General features: G+C 27.5%; 1 long non-coding RNA gene across 1 annotated transcript; it reads right to left on the reverse strand.

Moving 5' to 3' along the window:
• Window positions 1–1,486: 1,486 nt before the first annotated feature.
• Window positions 1,487–3,142, reverse strand: LOC149988574 (uncharacterized). The gene is made up of 3 exons (XR_016504328.1): window positions 2,916–3,142; window positions 2,615–2,739; window positions 1,487–2,163 (listed from the first exon to the last, which is right to left on the reverse strand). It is a non-coding gene; the product is annotated as an uncharacterized LOC149988574 (long non-coding RNA).
• Window positions 3,143–20,253: the final 17,111 nt, after the last annotated feature.

Here is a 20,253-nt window from a genome sequence, read left to right on the forward strand (position 1 = left end):
AAACCTTGTACTGATCAGTTTCTTCACATGGAAGCAATGCGGGACAAAAATTACTATATAGAATAAATCTTGCCAGTGAATAGGAATTGTAGGTATGATAGAACAAATGAGCTAAAAATAGACTACCTTCGCCCTCCTTTCACATCAGTATCAATGTAAATCAATCTTCTCAGCACCTATAAGAACAATGACAAACCAAAACCTAACCTGGATCAGTTTCTTCACATGGAAGCAGCTACAGCCATCATCAAGGAGAAAGCAGACACCACCACGATCACCAGCTTGGAAGTCCAGGTGAATCCGGTATCGGGGTAGAGAGAGTTTGCCTCAAGAAACGCTAGGCTTCTGGCTGTCACTAATTATTCAATCAAGCTTGAAAATAAGGGAAGCCGTAAGTTTATACATAAGGTTTTTCCTTTTAGCAATCACACCAAATACACAAGCCTTAAGTAGCAACCAACACCAAAATATGATAAAATCCTCTAAACCCTTGTTTATCTTATGTAGAGATTTTTCCGAATTTTAATACCTCATATATCTTAATCCGACCGTCCAAACAAATCCAAATTTTACATGACGTACTGATGTATTTCTATTAACATTTATAACAATTATCAACCGCAAATTCATTGCGGATCTTGAGATATCTTGAAAACCCTAATAATTGCTTCAAACCCTAGTCTTTATACACCCGAGTGCAATTTTCTTCATATCTCACAAAATATAAGCTCAAATGCCACGAAATTTGTATGTATAGCTTTTTAACACCAATTTTTACATTCTCCAAAAAGTTTTAGCCAAAAATTCGTCTAAAAACTTAAGTTATGGCTCCAACCATTACTACAAACAAAATTGCTTACTTACTGCCTTTGATTTGAAAGCACTGTCTTCAACTCCTTATAACTCATTCATATGAATTCCAAAAGCAATAATTCTTTCATAAAAGATGTAGATCTTAAAATCATCGTTCTAATCGCACCTTTCGAACTTCAAAAGCTACTGTACAACTCCTCGTATTCTCAAAGGAGTAACAATATATCTTAAATTAACACCTTAACTTCAAATGGCTCTTACTTCTTCACCCTAACTCCAAATCCTCTAATTTTTGTACATAAATTGTACCCCAAACCCTAAAATTTATAACCCTAGCCTCTAATCTCCAAATGCTCTCTTTGAAGTCGCCAAAACCTTTCTTAAGGTCACGGGCAGCCTCCTCAAAGCCCATTGGATATGGTATTCGACCAATAGGGATGAAGTTTCCTATTCTTTGCCTTCATCCGACCATGCCTTGCTTTCATTCCTTCCAATTAACCTCCTATTAGTTTAGATTTTCATCCTTAGGCTTCAAAGATAAGCTCCAAATCAAGGACCTAATACCTCACTAAAGCCACACAGATCTAGCTCAACTTGCAATTAAGCGCAACACGTTGATCTAAAGTCAGACTCCCACGTTTGAAAGGCTATTAGAGGTTAAACTCTCTTTCAGTTGAGGTGTGGAAACTTCTCAAGCAGTGTGAGGAAGCACCTACACAAAACGTCTGCTTTATAAAATAGAAATAATAGGAACAAGGGAGACAAATGGAGTCTATCTTCACCCTCATATTAAATCTGCATCAATGGAGATCAATCTTCTCTATGCCACAGTATATACCCATTGACTACATATCCTAGCCACAAGGATAATGACAGTTCGAAACCTTGTACTGATCAGTTTCTTCACATGGAAGCAATGCGGGACAAAAATTACTATATAGAAGAAATCTTGCCAGTGAATAGGAACTGCAGGTATGGTAGAACAAATGAGCTAAAAATAGACTACCTTCGCCCTCCTTTCACATCAGTATCAATGCAAAGCAATCTTCTCGGCACCTACAAGAACAATGACTAACCAAAACCTGACCCGGATCAGTTTCTTCACATGGAAGCAGCTGCAGCCATCATCAAGGAGAAAGCGGACACCACCACGATCACCAGCTTGGAAGTCCAGGTGAATCCGGGCATCTGATGCGGCGCAGCGCTCGGGCGCTCTGGGTCTTTGGGCGTGTCGGTCGTGTTGATGGTACCGTCCTCGTTGAGCACCTGAATGTACACCTTCTGGCCCTGCAGGCAGTGCGCGGAAATGTCGCAGATGATGTAGTAGTCCCCGGATTCCTTATAGGTTCTCTGCAGTTATAACACGCCAATCTATCAGATCTCGATGTACAATCAGTGACGTTACAGGAATGGCGTTAGAGATCATGTCTTTCAAGGTAAGATATTGGTGAGAATCAGGAGTTTCATCAAGGCTCAGGGGAACAACATTTAATGAATTTTTCGTGTCATCAGGAACAGCTTCACTGTGCATGTGAGAGCAGGCGATCAAACTCACAGCCGTTTTTATGGTCATTTATACACTGATGTTTGTCTCCTAATCTGGGCATTTTAGAAAACCCTCTCTAACCATTAATGTGAAATACACTGGATCAGATCAAGCACAAATCAGTCTACCAAAATGAGGGGCAGCGTTAAAATGAGGCTGCCAAATTAGTAACAAGAAGATTCGCTGTGTTGGTCAGATAAAGCAACAAGCAGACTCACGCCAAAATGATGAGTTGATCTCTACGGATTAAATTACCTGGAGAAGATATCCAAGAGAGACGGTAGTAGTGTCGTACTTGACTCCTGATTTTCCACAAGTGTCATATCCTTCCTTGTCCACCACCACTACAGTGTGGTCAGTGGAGTCGTTGTTGCCAAATTCTGCAAGGATCATGAGGAGATCAAGTATATCAGTCAGCCTGCTGATGAGATAAGATCCGGCAACTTATTGACGTATTAGTCTGGGTGCTGGAAGCAGGCCACGCAGATGAGATCAATGAAGGGCGACATATTACTGATATAGTAGTTTGAGTAGTAATCGATTGGAGGTAACTTACCGACAGTGTCGCCGATTTTGACTTTGTAATTGGACAGCCATTGGTCGTAGTCGATATTGGCTTTATTGGTTCATCCAATATCTGCACCTCCCAAAATGATTGTGACTCCGGCCTCCACCTGCTGCGCCAGCATCACCACCATGAGCACTGCCAAGGCGCACCCTGCTGCTGATGATGATGTGGAGGACCTCATGGTGCTTGCACTGCTACTTCACTGGTGAGGGAGGTGGTCTGCAGGTGTGGAGGAAACAGAGAAGTGATGGGCTAGAAGAGTTAGGAGAGTCCATATAAGAAGTGTGTCATGGTTGCTATCATAGGAAGCCTTGAAGCCCGGGTATCACCTGGTATGTGGATAGTAGTATATGTGTATTGGAGTGGTATCATCTTGGTATTGTGTAGGTTTTAGTGGAGTGGATGCCTTTTGAGTAGTAGTGTTATTGCTGGATTGGCAATGTCGATCAAGTTGACACTTCTATCGCTAAAACTGGAGACCTTAGAGCTATCTCGTCTTTGTTTTAATTGATTTTACCGTACCTGTCGAATGCAACCGAGGAAAAGCCCAGTACCAATTTTTTAAGAGAAAAGAGCTCATTACAAAAGCTGCACTGAAAGCCCGTACACATCTATTTGACTGAACTCATTTTCACGGCACCACACCACATCACCACCGCAAGTGCATTAACACCACCGAGCAGTTTCAATGCTGCAGTACCTCGCCATGTACTTGACTATTGTTTATGCGATGCTTTTTAAAGGTGAGTTGTATTTGTAATGTTGTTCTCAATTGACTTTGTTTTATTTTGAATTCTAATATAGACAATTATCATATTTAAAAGACTTAATTATTGTTTGTATGATAGTTGTCCATGTCTTGAGACTCTAAAAGTAGGAAATGAGTATTTACTTACCATGCATGAACATGCACAAAACTTTGCAACCATTTGAACTCATCCAATTCTAAAGACATATGCCATAGGCAATTGTATGAATTTCAAGTTAAAAACATTTAATCAAAGTATGCAATACTTAATAGTTAACTTTAGCTTATGAGATTATTGATGTCAATAGGATGATGGAGAGTTGTTGGCGTAATCGGATGCTGATCAATGTTAAAAAATAATGGTGAATGACCAATACTTGCTTAAATATTATCATTTTAAGCAAACGCTAAAGATGTCAAATATTCATCCCAATCATTATGGTGAACTGCCACAAATGCCCATAGCATATCCTCCAAGGTCCAATTTGCATGCTCTATTTGTCCATCTATTTAAAGATAGAAGGCTATAGATATGGCAAGTTGTATATGCAATAGGTTGAATAAGTTTTGCCAAAAATTTTCCATAAAGTACAAATCTCAATCTGAAACAATGACACGAAGTAATCCATGGTAACGAAAGACAATGTCAAAAAAGACTTGTACAAGTATTGGGACATCAATATCAAATTGCACTACAATTAAGTAAAATTATTTTAAGAGTCACTTTACAAAGTCAAAAACCATGGTGTGATTGTGAGGCGTCTATGGCAAAGACATAATGAGGTCCATGATCACTTATTTCTAACGTATTGTAGATAAAGAAATTGGCTATAATAGCCTAGCAGATGTCACATTACATACTTTGTTATATTAACATTACTTGCAAGAGTGCTTAAAAGCTCAAACATCATGGTCCAAACATATCCAAAACTATATCTTTGAGATTTATTTTAGAGTCTCTTCACACCATAGATGCCTAGATATAGGAATGTTGTATCTCTTTTGAAGTATGTGCATTTAAAATATAGCATTGTCAAGTACATAAATCTACTTTTTGAAATAGAATAAGCCATGATTAAGACTATAATCTTAATACTGTATATTGACCACCTTTAGTCGATTACTAATTATCTTAAAATAATCATCTTGATGCATAACTTCCTTCTATTTTATCTCTTTGATTAAGTTTGAAGTAATACTATTAATGGTAATAACTTCTTCTTTATTCTTTGATTTGGCCTTCAAGTCTAATCTTTCCAATAAGCTTTTTAATATAATATATTATTACCATTGCTTGTACTTAAGTTGAATGTCAAAAAATTGCAATTGTTCATCTCAACAATGATGTTATGATTTCATATTTTTTAAATGCAAATCGTATAGTAAGGATTGATGATTAGTCCAAACAATCACTAGCTTCTCCAATAGATAGTGTCACCATACCTTTCTTGTATGTACAACCACTAAATATTCTTGATCACATATACAGTAATTGTGTTATGTCCTTCTAAACTTATATGATTCATATGCCAGGGATTGAAGGTCCCTACTAAAGTCTTCTTGAAGGACCGCTTTAATAAGAAAGTCAGAAGCATCAATGTCAAATATACAAGAAAGGTTACAATTATGCAATTGTAATATTGGAGCACTAATGAGAGCCTCTTTCAACCTATCAAAGGTACTTTATTACTCTAGTTTCTATTCAAATGAGGCACCTTTCTTGAATAGGCTTGTCAATGAAGCAAAAATGTATGTAAATTGCATAACAAAATAGCAATAATATCTAGCAAGGCCTAAAAATAAGTGAACTTCAGAAGCATCTTTGGAAATTGGTCAATCTTCTATTGCTTTTACTTTATCCTATTCCATACATATGTCCTTGTAGGACACTACATGTTCTAAAAAGATGACCTCTAACTTTCAAAGTTCAGACTTTAATTGCTTGCAATACAAGCCACTATCTCATATTTGGTATAAGACTTCTTATAGGTATTTTTCATGCTCTTTAACAATTTTACTATAGACTACAATATCATGGATGAAAATAACTACATATTTATCCCAAAAGTTTCAAAATAGTCTGTTTATGTGACTTATGAAGGAGGCTGGAGCATTGATGAGGCCAAAAGATAAAACAAGCCATTCAAAATATCCATAGTGTATATAGAATGCCATCTTTTTTATATCTTTTTTTGCAATAGATATTTGCCAATAGCTACTACAAAGGTCTAATTTGCTAAAGATAGTTATACATCAAAGTTGGTCAAGAAGATCATCCGTGCATAGAAGTGGATATGCATTCTTATCAATTTGTTTATTGATACTTTGATAATTGATGCAAAGTCAAAGTCCACCATCCTTTTTGGATACAAAGAATATAAGTGCTCCTTATGGCGATGTGCTTTTTTAAATAAGACCCTTCTCCAAGAGTTCTTCTAATATCTTTTGTAGTTCTTCAAGTTTATTTTGTATTAGGTAATAAATTAGCCGACTTGCTAGTTTGGCTCTAAGCAATAATTCTATTTGAAAAAGGGTACCTTGATCAAGTAGCACATCACTAGGTAAGTCAAGTAGAAAAATATTTCAATATTTATGTATAAGTTGGTCTGTCCATTTTACTCCTTTGGGTGCCTTTTCTACTACTGAGACAAGATTTGGAATCACTATATATATATATAACAATTATTTATGTTATATTTGCTTCTTCATAAAGGTCATCTTTTCAAATAAACTTTTAGTTGCAAATTATTTTATTATCTTGATATGGAGGTACAAAGTATTATCTTATATTTATCATCTTTGAAAAAAATTGTTCTTACTAGATAATTAACTTGCTTATTTTTTACTTCTAGCTAAGGCATACTAAAGATAACGTCATATCTGGGCTTTCTTACTTTGAACTTCTTTCTTAAGGCATATGTATCATTCAACCTTAAGGTTTCTTCTTCACATGTCTTACTTAATATATTCTCTCGATCATCAACTAGGTATATACTTCTTCTTTTAATCACCTTGGTTTTAATTCTAAGTTGATCAATAATTTCAATCGAGATATAATTTTTTGTAGAGTCGTAATCTATAAGTTCTTGATATGATTGTCCTCCTAGTTGATTTGCTAGACATATCAATCAACCCTTCTGATAGTTATTTGAGGTCATATTGTTTGTCTCTAAGAAATAACAACTATCTCAAGTATTGATTCTTGGTACTTTTACTAGGGAGTTCCATTTCCCTACTCTATTTCTTTATCATTTTGATGAGCCTAAATATTGTGAATCCACTTTAATTTATTGATACTTGAATTTTGTTGCTTCAAACAATCTTTGATCTGATGGCCTAACTTCCAACAGTAATAATACAATTCTTTTTGTGCCAATATTTCTTGTCTATATAGTATCAATGGTCTTTGTAAGACGTCAATCTCCATTGGCATTGGTTGTTGTACCATAGTATTGGATAGTAGCATAGGATTTTGCTCTATAATTCATGCTCTACAATTTTTGAAATTTATGACATTGACCTTTTTTGTAATTCTAATTGCTTCCTCAAATGTTTGCAGATATCTTTATTCTACCTCTTACTGAATCATAGGTTTCAATCCCCATACAAATCAATCCATTATCTCCGCCTCTAAAATATTATTAATTTAGAGATATAAAGACTTGAATTTAGAGACATAATCTTGCATTGACCTGGATTGTATAAGGTTAGGCAATTGATTGTGTACTAACTTCATTGCATTAATGGGCCAAAATGGATTCTTAAGTTTGTTATCAAATTCCTCCCAATTTCAAAATTTACTTTGAGCTCCATAGTTTTGAGTTCAATATTACCACCAAATGGTTGTTGTATCTCTCAAATAGCTAACTACATACATAATTCCTTGAGTGGTGCTTGCCCCAAATAGTTGGAGATATTGTTACATACTAAAGAACCATTCGCATATATCTTCTTGTCTTGAAGTTTTAAAATCTCTTTCAGACTTATTTAATTTCAGCCTAGCAAATGCCAACTTCCTTGCTTTAGAAGCTTCCATTTGTCCTTGCAAAGTAGCTATCTAGTCTAAAAATTATTGTACTTGAGCCTTCATCTAAGATGGCTCTTCGAAATCTCATGTTGCAATTTTCTTATAAAACTTTGGTCTTATAATACCTTCTATCCTTCTAATTGATTTTTAAAAGTAGCTTGTGATAGCTTCAAAATAATAATTGATGTAACTACAACAAGTAATCTCTAATTAAATAGTGGCTATTAATACACTACAAAGAATAAACTAACATTTACTCTGATTCCAATAAAATGGGATTGAATTCTCTTAAAGATCTAAAATCCTTCTAGTCTATAGTAACATAAATTCTATCACAAATAAGACAAAATGGACTAAAATAAAATTGAATAGAACTAAACAAAATAGAATATGAAAGAAAAAATATAGCAAAAAGAAATAAAAAAAATAGAATAAAAAATACAAACCAAACTTTATTAAGACAAGGGTTATGATTCCAAATGGATTCTATTTTGCCATCTATTTGAGAAAGAACATGTTGTTCTTAAGGGTCTTCATCTTAATTATGTCAACTTGAAGGTTGTCACAATTACAATGTCTTATCCAATAAGTCAACAAATAATAGCTCTTAAATTGAATCTACTAATTTTTAGTTCTTTATCTCCTTAAAACTACAAATACATATAAACTACAAACAAACATAGAAGATAAAATACAATCTTTTCTAAACTACAATTCTTTTATTACAAAGATTTAATATTCTTCATCTTAATTTTGATGGATATTATTGATGAAAAACATCAACCTTTTTTGTTATATTTGTAAGATTCTTAATTAGCTCGTGTATATATTTTTTAATATTATATCTATGCCAATAAGCAAGATATTCTTACATATTTTGGCATTGCTTTAAGTTTAAGATTCCTTCCACTTTGAACTCTTGATTATTATCTACTTCTAAAAGAAGTGGTGGCATTTGTCTTTTTTCTAAGATATTCACTATCTTATATGATTGAAAAAGAGATACATGAAATATATAATTTATTTTTATAGACTTTGATAGATATAATCAATAAGCAACTAAATTGATTTGTTGAAAAATAGAAAATGGTCTAAGTCTATGATAATCCAACTTGTAATAAGAATAGTTAATCTTAATATTACGATAAGATAATCATACCTTCTCGCCAATGTAGAATTGAGGTTATTTCTTATAATAAGCAACCATGTTGGTCTTTTGTCATTCTTGAACTTCTTTAAGTTATGCCTTTATTGTTATATATAGCTCAGTTAAATAATTTTCCAAATCTTCCATTCCAAGATTATCATCTTTTAAGAAGTCAAAAGTATCAAGTTGTAGATAATAACCATAATTAGCAAAAAAAGGTATTTGTTGTATAGAAGAATATATTGTGTTATTGTAAGAAAATTTTGTTAATGATAAAAGAATTATCTAATGGACTTATTGGTAGTTAATATTATACCTCAAATATTATTATAAAATTTGGTTTATATGCTCCATCTATCTATAAATTTAAAAATAAAAAGCCAAAAATAACTTTATATCTATATTTAGAATCTTAAAAAGGTTTTTTAAAATCTTGATATGATTGAATCTTCCTATTTGATACAATATCCTTAAACAATCCATAATAGCAATAGTTATTGTCAAGAAAAAAACTTAGTTGTTTCTTCATTAATAATAGATTTTGTACATAGTATAAAATGTGCTATCTTAGTAAAATTATCTACTATGATGAATATAGAATCATAAAAATCTAAGATTAGAAGATCACTAATAAAATTCATAAAAACAAAAGATCATGATTATTTTGAAATAAGTAATAGCTAAAGAAGTCTATAAGATTGGTGACAAGGGATTTTTGATCTTAAACAAATATCACATAATTGTATAAAGTCTTTGACTACCTTTCATATTTTAAGCCATTAAAATTCTTTCAATATTAGATCCAAAGTTTCATTGTATTCAAAATGTCTAATTGTTAGAAAGTTGTGATGAACTTGAAGAACATTTAATTTTACTTTATCTTTTGGAATATGTAATCATTCTTTAAAATAAAATAGATTAATTTTAAGTTCAAATCTAAAAGTTTTATAAAACTTAGAAGAATTTTTTTAATATTATAAATAAAAAGATTAAAGGACATACTTGATTGAACTTACTTGGAAAAGATTGAATCAGCAATTAATTTTGATTTTATTGCTTGAAGATGAAAATGCTCTGGCTTTAAGAAAATTATTCTTCATTGATCAAAAGTTGCATCTCCTTCTTTGGATATAAGATAAGAATATTTGACAAATCTTATTGTTTTTTGAATCGATAAGTGATCTTTAAATCAAATCTTCATAAAAAAAATATTCCAATGAGTTTAGGAATAATTCAAAATATGTGCCAATATGAAGTACTTGAGATTCTTGTGATCTATATATATAGTGAGTGGATTAGAAGAACTTTTAGATAATGATGTTATTCTTGAAATAAATCTACAATTGTAAGAAGCTCTTTATTGTGGATCTTATAATTAATCTTAGATACTAAACATTTTCTTGACTAGAAAGCTACCAGATAGGATTTATCATCTACTTCTATTTCGGACAAAATTACTTCTATAACAAAGTCTAATGTATATGTTTTTATAAAAAATGCCTTGAAAAAGTCAATTTGATAGAAGATTGATACAAAAATAATTGTTATCTTCAAGGCTTCAAAAGATGCTTTAGCTTCTTTATTCCTCTCAAATTTATCTTTACATGTTAAATGTATAAAAAAGTCATAACTTAAAAAAAGTTTTTAATGAAAATCTAATAATAATTGAAAAATTCTAAAAAATATTTCAAATAACTAATTGTTTTTGGGGTCTTTCAATCCATGATAGTTTGGACCTTCTAAAGATCCATTATAAGGCCATTATTTGAAATAATGTATCTTAAAAAATCAAATTGAGTAGTATAAAATACATAATTTTTGCTCTTAATATATAATCTTGCATCTCTAAATTTTTGTAATATACAAAAAATATGAAGTTTATGCTCTTTTATATTCTTAAAGAAAGATTAAAATATCATTTAGATAATAAACAATAAAATCATTAAGAAACTAAGAAAAGACATCATTCATTACATGTTGAAAAATAGTTGATGTATTTGTGAGTTCAAAAAGTATTGTATTATATTTAAGATGTCTATACCTAATTCAAAATACAAATTTGTATTTATCTCTTTTTTCGATGCATACTTGGTTTTATGCTTATTGTAGATCTATATTTGTATAGATTTTTGCAAGATTGAATTCATCAAGAAGTTCTAAAATCAAAGGTAGATGATACCTATTTTTGATAGCAATCTTATTGAGTCCTCAATAGTCCATACACACTTGCAAAGATCTATCTTTTTTCTTTATAAATAAGATGGGAGCTTCTATTAGAGATTTAGAATTTTTTATGAAGTTTTTAGCTAAGTTTTCATCAATATAATTCTTGAGTGCAACAAACTTATTTTATAATAAATTATAGATAGGTCAGAATGGTGGTTGACCTCTATCTTAAAGATCAATAGAACACTTATGAGGTTGATTCTTTGGAAGAATATTTTTAAAAATATTTCTCAAAAAGATCTTAATAATCTTAATATTAGCTTAGAATGCCATTTAAAGTCTTTTTTCTAACAAAAATAGGTATATTATATATAACAAAAATTGACCTTTCTTTTATTGCATGCATAAAAGCTCTTGCACCTATCAATAAGAATTTGGTTGTATTGGACTTATGAATTTCTACTTGACTAGCAAAATTATGGATTAAACTACAAGAAAAATTAAAGTTATGAAAAGTTTAATTTATTTGAAGGTTTTATTTTTCTAGCTGCAATAATCCTAAGATAACTAGGTTGGATGAAAATTTAATGACATTAAATATTATTAAGCTATTATGATTTTTAGTTACTACATCTATAGAAACTATTTCAGAAATAATATCTTTGGAGGATAAAAAATGACTGTCTATGACTTCTATTTGCATAGATTTATTTTTCTTAATTAAAGATATTTTTTATTTTTTAACAAAAACTTCATCTATAAAATAAGTTGAGGCTCTTAAATCTAGCAAGGCAAAGACTTTATGTTTTTTTGGTACCAAACAAATTTCTATTGTAAAACAAGATAAGGGATATGAGAAAAGAATAGAATCTTTACTAAGTGTCACATAAGATTCTACCTACACAATTACTATTATAGCTAAAGAGTTTTATTTTTTTGTCATATCATCTTCTTTGGTAATTCTGCTCCTCAATTTGTAGTTGTATTACTTTTTTGGAAAATACTGAGTAGTATGTTTAGATTTTCCATAATATAAATATAGAATTTTTTAATAGTATTGAGTTTTTTCTTACTTAGTGAGAAGCTTGAAACATATTGTGTTAATTTGCATAAGTTCCATTCTTGATGAATAAACTTCTGTGAACTTAGAGATTATTACCATGGCTTGAATTGTACCTCTCTAATCAAATTTTTGTTTCTATTGTCTTTCAAAGAATTAATTTTCAAATATAATAGCTTAAGAAATAAATTATTTTAATGAATATACTCTTGATATCATCAATAGTAAATCTTTGACGTTATCTTTTAACTTATATCAAAATTGATAAGAATTTTGTCATTTTAATGTACATTACAAGTAAGATTTTAGAATTTTGTAGCATATATGGTGGTTGACATGGTCTTTATTGTAAAAATATAAGTTTAATCTTTGCTATCTTTTTTCAATTATTTTCTCTAAAAATGACTATAAAATCTTCTAAAAATGAATTCAAATCATAGAAAAGACAAGCATCTTTTTCTATCAAAGATATAAACCAAAAGAAAGCATTCTCAAAAAGAAGTATATCCATTAATTTAATTTGAGTAAATCCATAAAAATATTGAGAAGGATGCAACATTAAATAGACCTTTACTTGTTGTAAAAATCCTCAAAATTTTGATCTTGTTCCATTGAACTTCTTGGGCATACTTATCCTTGCCTCTATCATACTTAGAACAGCAAGACTTTCTGGATTTAATTGTGCACTTGATCTATTTGCTTCTCTTAATTCCATAATTTCTTTGTATAGACTTTAAACTTTATTATTGACCTCTTCTATAGGCATCTATATACTACCTTTATAATTGACATTAGAGATATGTAAGATTTTTACCTTCATAGTATTGAGAAGCTTATAAAGATCCATAATAGTTATAAATCTATTTTCACTTCCACCAAGAATAGCATCCATAATTTATCTTTCTATAGACAAATCAAATAAATCTAAAAATTAAATCAAAAGAAGATAATTTGCAACTTCTAATATCAAATAAAAATTTCTATAAAGAAAGGTGGTTCTCTTTCTTTAAAAAAAAAAATTAATGTTTAGAAAACTAAAATTAAGTTTAAAGGTAGATAGTTTGTAAACTTCAAAACAAAACAATAGAAGTAGAATAATTCACTCACTTATAATACATAATAAAGAGAATGAATTTTAATTCTTATCAAACTATTAAAGACATGAATCTTAAAGAAAGAAAATTTCAATACATTCTTATAGTGATTCAAAAAATTCTTTTAATGTTGACATATTTTTAAAAAATATATATATTATAGATGAATTGTAGTGAATAATGACAAGTGGTTTGTATAATAAATAAAGTATTCTTTTATAGCTATCAAATGAACCTAGGTCGAAAAGAATCCATCAAATAATTGTGGAGCTATGAGTAATCTAATTTGAAACAGTATTGAAATATTTTTTTGATTGTGAAATCTAATTACATATCAGTATTTTGTAAGACCTCCTTTGGCCTTGATAATTGCTTCCAACCTCCTAAGCATACTTTTTATTAACTTTTGGTACAAAATTGTTTCAATATTATTGTAATCTGTAGCTATTCTTTTCCATAATTTCCAAACTTCCTTTTGTTTTATCTACTAAGTATTGAGCTAGCATTTGAGGTGCTCATATAAATGTTCAATGAAATTAAGTTCAAAAGACTAAATAGGCTAATCCATTACTTTAATTCCATAATAATCAAACCACTTCTATACTAGTTTTGAGTTATGCTTGGAATCATTATCTTACTAAAAAATCACTTCCTCTTCAAAAATGTCAGATTTTTCAATTCTAGAGAGCAAGTTTTTTTTAAGAATTTCTATGAATTCCTTAGCATCTATCTTCTTTTCAACCTGTGCCATCTTCTCAATTCCATGCCATCCTATATAACTCTATACGAGTATATTTTCACTCCCATGCTTACCTGTTTCTTCGATCTTCTTATTAAGCAAGGACTGAACCTTTTGTTTTCACACCCATTTTCTGTCATCTGATCCAAATCTATTGATTTTTATCTCATCTGATCAAATAATCCTCTTCTAATCTCCTACAATCTATTCTTTGTACTTCAGAGTAAAATTCAATTATTATTTCTGATAGGGAGTAGATAGTAGTGGCTTTTTTTTCTTCACCATGACTTTCATATTCTGTTTTTTGAGAACATTTCAAATAGTTTGGGTTGACACAAGATTATTGATAATATTATTAAGTTTTGTAGCAACTTCAACAACATTTTTAGCCCTCTCAATGTTAATTTGGCAAATGATTGTCCTTTCATCTACTATATTGAACTTCTTTGGTCTATCTAATTTAAAGTTCTTTGAATTAAAAGTGATCTTTATTGTAAACCTAGAGATATTAACTATACTGAAGTCAACTTTAGAAGTAATTTGGCCATAAGATTTTTGAGAATGAAGAAGAGTAGAAGTGATGTTGTCTTAGAGAGAGCAAAGAATAGGTCTCATAGTTGTTTAAGGAATTATCAAAGTCATAAGAATCTAAGAAAGAAATATGTCAAGATTAAAGACAAAGAATGAAATTGATAGCAAAAGTGGTTCCAAAGACTACTATTTATACTATAATAAATATTATAGAAGTCTATGGTATTTTCTATGGAAGTTTTTAGAAATCTAAAGAAGCTTTTAGAAATGTATGGAACTTTCTAAAAGATCATGGAAGATTCTACAAGTATCTAGAAGGTTTTAAAAATTTATAGAAGATTCTAGAAGGTCCTAGAATGTAGTAATTTGGAATATATCCATACTAAAAATTGTAACTAAGAATGGTACTTTTATAGCTACTAGTAAGCATTAATAATATCATTAGATTAGTAATAATATTGTTAAAGTAGATCAGATGATGATAGAATGCTGTAATATTGAGTAATTGATAAAATCCAAAAATTAGACATTATACTTAAAAAAATATTTTAATACTATTTTAAATTAAATTAGTCATAGCTCTGCAATTATCTAATAGATTCTTTTTAATTTGGGCTCATTTGGTAGCTGTAAAAGAATACTTTATTTGCTATATAAACCATGTGTTATTATTTACTACAATTCATCTGTAATATACCATTCTTTCCAAAATATGTCAACATTGAAATAATTTTTTGAATCATTATATGTCACTTGAAAAGATTAAAAAATCACTTAAAGGTAGTAATATGTTGAACTAGAATAGCTATTGCTAAAGATAAGAAGACTAAAAAGTCTTAAAATAAGACTAAGGACTAAAAAAAAATTAATAAGAATGAAAAAGGCTTCACTCTTCCTTCCATATATACTATCCAAGTATGAGTTATGTGGCAACATCCTATAAGATGTATAACACATGTCTAAATTACAAGACACATGTCTTAACTTACAAGGCAAGTTTTTAATATGTGCACTACATCATTAGCTTGTACCACAAGCTACTCAAACAAGCAATATATGACTAATTTGTTGGCCAAGTTTCTAACCTATTAATTAAGGCCAAATTTTAGATTTAAAAATAATATTTTTTTAATACTTTAATTTTTAAAATATTATATATTATGATAAATATATTTAGAAATCTAAATCTAATTATAAAATTATTTAAAATTTATTTATAAAACTTTTTATTTTATTTTATTGCTTTGTATTGAATGTAATATGATAGTTAAAAAATTATCTATTCTTTATTTTTATTAATAAATTTTATACTATGATATTATTTTTAAAATTTTAAAATTTTAAAAAGAATATATGTAATATAAAATAATTCTAAATTATAAAAAAGTAGCTTTTTAAAAATAATACAACATTTTTAAAAAGTTTAATGAAGGTTTATTTAAGTTTATCTACAAATGGAAAGACATAAGAGATTGGAGTAAAACAAATATATTTATAAATAATAAAATATAAATATTAAAATTCTAATAATTTTACTATAATGGATATATTAGAAAATTTTAAAATAATAATATGCTTATTAAAATTATATTTATTTATAGTAAAAAATTAATATGACAAACTATAAAATACAACCATTTGTTAGTAGTTTGCTAATACATACTTGTATTTGATATATAAATAATATGTAATTAAAAAAATTAAATTGAAGTAAATGAATTTGTTCATAAATTACTAAGTCTTTTATAAAAATTAATAGTTAATAACTTGATTTATTAAATATAAATATATATATATATATATATATTTAAAGTATTTTTTAGGATAAAAAATCATCAAAGGAGAAGTAGATATAAGATGGAAATAGAACTAGAATAACTATTATCAATCATAAACAAAATAAAGAATATTAAATCAATATTAAAATAGAAGATTGGTATTGAAAAGTTTAGAAATGATCTTAGACTTGTTTTCATATATACTAATTATTAAAAAGGTCTTCTAAAAGCTTTTTAAAGACTATAAGACTTGTGGTTTAAGCATCAAGTTACAAGTTGTTTCTAATACAATTTCCTAAAAGTATGGCAATTATAAAGTAAGTTTTAATAGCTACATTAAATATCTATAGGATTCTTAAGAACTTACCTACATTTAAAAAACTCCCTAGAAGTTTTTTAAGAATAATATTATTTATCTAATATATCACTATATACTTCTATTTACTTCTATTTATTTAAGCAATACATGCATCTAATACATTATTCTTCTTTTATAGGTAATAAATCCTACAAAACGAATTAAATTATTTCATTAGTTTGAATAAATCCAAAAAAATTTAAATGATGTTGACAAAAAATTTTGATTTATATTTTATACAAAAGTGGTTGATAAATAGCCATCAATAATGTTTAATATTAAGATAAGAAAACCACTTAGTTATCTGATTATTATTGAGGCCTTCCTAATAACTTTTAAACAACACATTTCATATGTTATCAAGTGTAATATCTACCTTTAATAGTATCACTATTTATTTAGATTTTCTTCCAAGACCATGGTATTAGATACATTATGTCTTGCCACCTATTTAAAAAATGACATGTTTTTCTTAAATATCTTTAGTTTGATTCTAATATTGTGAAGATTAATAAAATCTAAAATGCTTTACTTGTTAATTTTTTAAATAAAAAATTTGAAATATATTTAGTAAGTTGTTGATTCTTTATATTGCAAAGAAGTTCTAAAAATTGGATTGGCTATATCTTTATTAATATGTAAAGTTTTACTATTCTTCTTTCTAAAAATTTTAATATTATATTTTTAAATTTTAAGAAGTTAAAAGTATTGAATTAATGATGATAATTATAATTTTTTTAAATAAGATTTAATAAAAAAAATTATATATCATATTATTAGATAAAAATCCTACTAAGGCAAGATAATTTTTTAATTGTCTTAATCATAGACTTAAACTTAGTAACTTGGCCAACATCAAAAGGAATATTAGGCCTATAATAAGTTATAGTATGCATTAAGCATCCTATGGCAATTAAGTACAAGAAATCTTTCATTGTCTCTATATCTTTAGGATCAAGCAAAATCATTTCTTTAGTTAATCTTAATCTAACTTCAAAAAGGATTGAGATAAGTTTACTATCATTCATATTAAATTTTATAAGAATTTTAGTTATATATTTAGTTTTTGATAAACTAATAGATTTAGTAATTTTATTACATCTGACCATTATATCTAAATAACCATCTTTACTTTCAATGGATCTTTTATTTGCTATTTCAAAGCCACATGCAAAAAAACGTTTTAGTACTTGCAAAAAACATTAGATCTACTCAAGAAGAGTTAATAAGATATGGCTAGTGTAAAATTCGCAGCTTAATTTGTAGGGCTAGAATTGGATTAGTATTGTATAAGCATGTTTAGACACCAAATATGAATGGTTCTAAATTCTTCTAAGCATGTCTTTTATATTGTTGTGATATTAATTTTTTTAATATATTTTTGATAATTTTTAAAAACTTGTCAGACTTGGTGATTCTTTTGTCAAATTTTGTTGATCATGCCATTCTAATAATATCTCATTTATTAAATTTATAATCAATGTAACTTTCTACAAAACCCTTTATTAGTGAAAAATAGACTATAATCCAAAAAAAATCGTTGTTTCTCAAATGATAATACTAATCAGAAATTACAATTAAAAAAAATTCATATTCATTAATAAATTTTAATTATTTTTTTAATTTAATTATAATAAAAATAAATAAATATACCATAATGTGTATTCATGTTTCAATATTTTTAAATGATATTATGTTTTTGAAGGATTATATTAAAAACATTATACTCAACACCAATTAAATTATAATAAAATTTTATATGTTTTTTCTATTGCAAGAGTCAATGTTGTATTTGAGATACAAAGACTTTATTAAAGAATGTTAGATTAATTAAAAAAACTAACAGAAATGGATGAGTTTATGAATTAATAATTAGTTATTTGATTATTCATCTATAATAGGTATTTAATATGTTTTATTTTAGATTAATTCAAACACATTTGGATTCCTAAAGAGCATTAAAGCCTAATAAGATGTTTATATAGCTTTTATCAAATATAGAATAATTTGTAAGAGACAAGCAAAGAGTTATTAGTGAAGATTTGACCTGATAGAGATAGAATTAGACTTATTTCAAATTTCTAATAATTTACAAACCAAAGGTTTTTTTCCAAAATTTTAAAAGTTTTTTTAAAGAATACTATAAAAATATTTATAGAAAAAAATGAAAAAAAAATATATATATATATATATATATATATATATAATATTAACAAAAAATAAATTAAAAAAAATAAATTATTTTTAAAAAAACTAAAATATTCAAAAAATATGCATAATATTTTTTAAAATATTTATTGATAATTATTTTAGTGAAATTATAAAAATTAATATATATATATATATATATATATATATATTACTAATGTTATGTATATAAAAAAATTAATCTAGTTTCTATTATAGTAGTTTCTTTATAAATCTATTCAAAAAAACTTCATTAATCTAGTTTCTATTATAGTAGTTTCTTTATAAATCTATTCAAAAAAACTTCATTAAAGTTTTAAAATATCTGAATAATATATGTATATGTGGCATCTTTTTCTTTTAATATGAGATGAGAATGTTTAAATTAGGCATCTAAGAAGGATATGTTTCAACAGCTTGGCAATAACTTAAGAAATGTATTGATATAAAATGCTTCAAAATCTCATATTTGATATGAAATATCATTAGATTAATTTTTTTTAGATGGTAATGCCATTCATAAAATAAAAGTAAAATAATTTTTTATTTTTTATTTTTTTTTGTATCATAGTCCTTACAATTAATCTTAATAATTAAGAAATTTCTTAAACAATAAGAAATAGAATGAAGTTTATCATTTGTATTTATTTGTAATACAATTGCACTTAATACAAGCTTTGTTGCATTTATTATTATAAAGTACGAATTAAAAATATCTAGATAATTAAAGTAAATAATATGAAAGATTTTTTTAAATCTTAAATACTTATTTTCATCTTTATTATATTCTAATTTTTCTTAATAAGTTAATTGTGGGAGTGGAGCAAGAACTTCAAAGAAGTTATTAATAAATTTTCAATTATATTTTGTAAATCGTAAAAAATATTAGAAATTATATATTGTTCTTGGACTATTTTAATTTATAATAATTTTAAAAATTTTAGAATCCATTTAAAAAACTTTATTTAAGATGATATATCCTAAAAATTCTACTTGAGTTATATATATATATATATATATATATATATATTATCTTAACATATAGTCTTGTGTTTCTAAGTTCTTGTAATATGAAGCAAAAATATTTCTTATATTTCTTATATTCTTAGAATAGCTAAGAATATTGTCAAAGATATCATATATAAAAAAAAGTAAAATTTACAAAAGATATTACTCATTAAATACTAAAAAGTAAAAGAAGTATTTATAATCCTAAAAGGCATGTCCTTATATTCAAATAGCCGTAATTAATTCAAAAATTAGTTTTTTATCCATTCTCTTAATTTAGTATATTAGAATATAGGTTCTTTTTTAATCTATTTTAATATTAATTTTAATTTTATTCAATTGTTCTAAAATTTCTAACATTATTAATAAAGATATTAACTTTTGATGATCAATTTATTGAGTCTTTAATAATCTAAACACTTTTGCAAGAATCTATCTTTTTCTTTACATAAAAATTTGCACATATGTAAGAAATTTTGAATA

Source organism: Physcomitrium patens, chromosome 7 (assembly GCF_059467195.1).
Source record: "Physcomitrium patens ecotype Gransden chromosome 7, ASM5946719v1, whole genome shotgun sequence".
Lineage (NCBI taxonomy): Eukaryota > Viridiplantae > Streptophyta > Bryopsida > Funariales > Funariaceae > Physcomitrium > Physcomitrium patens.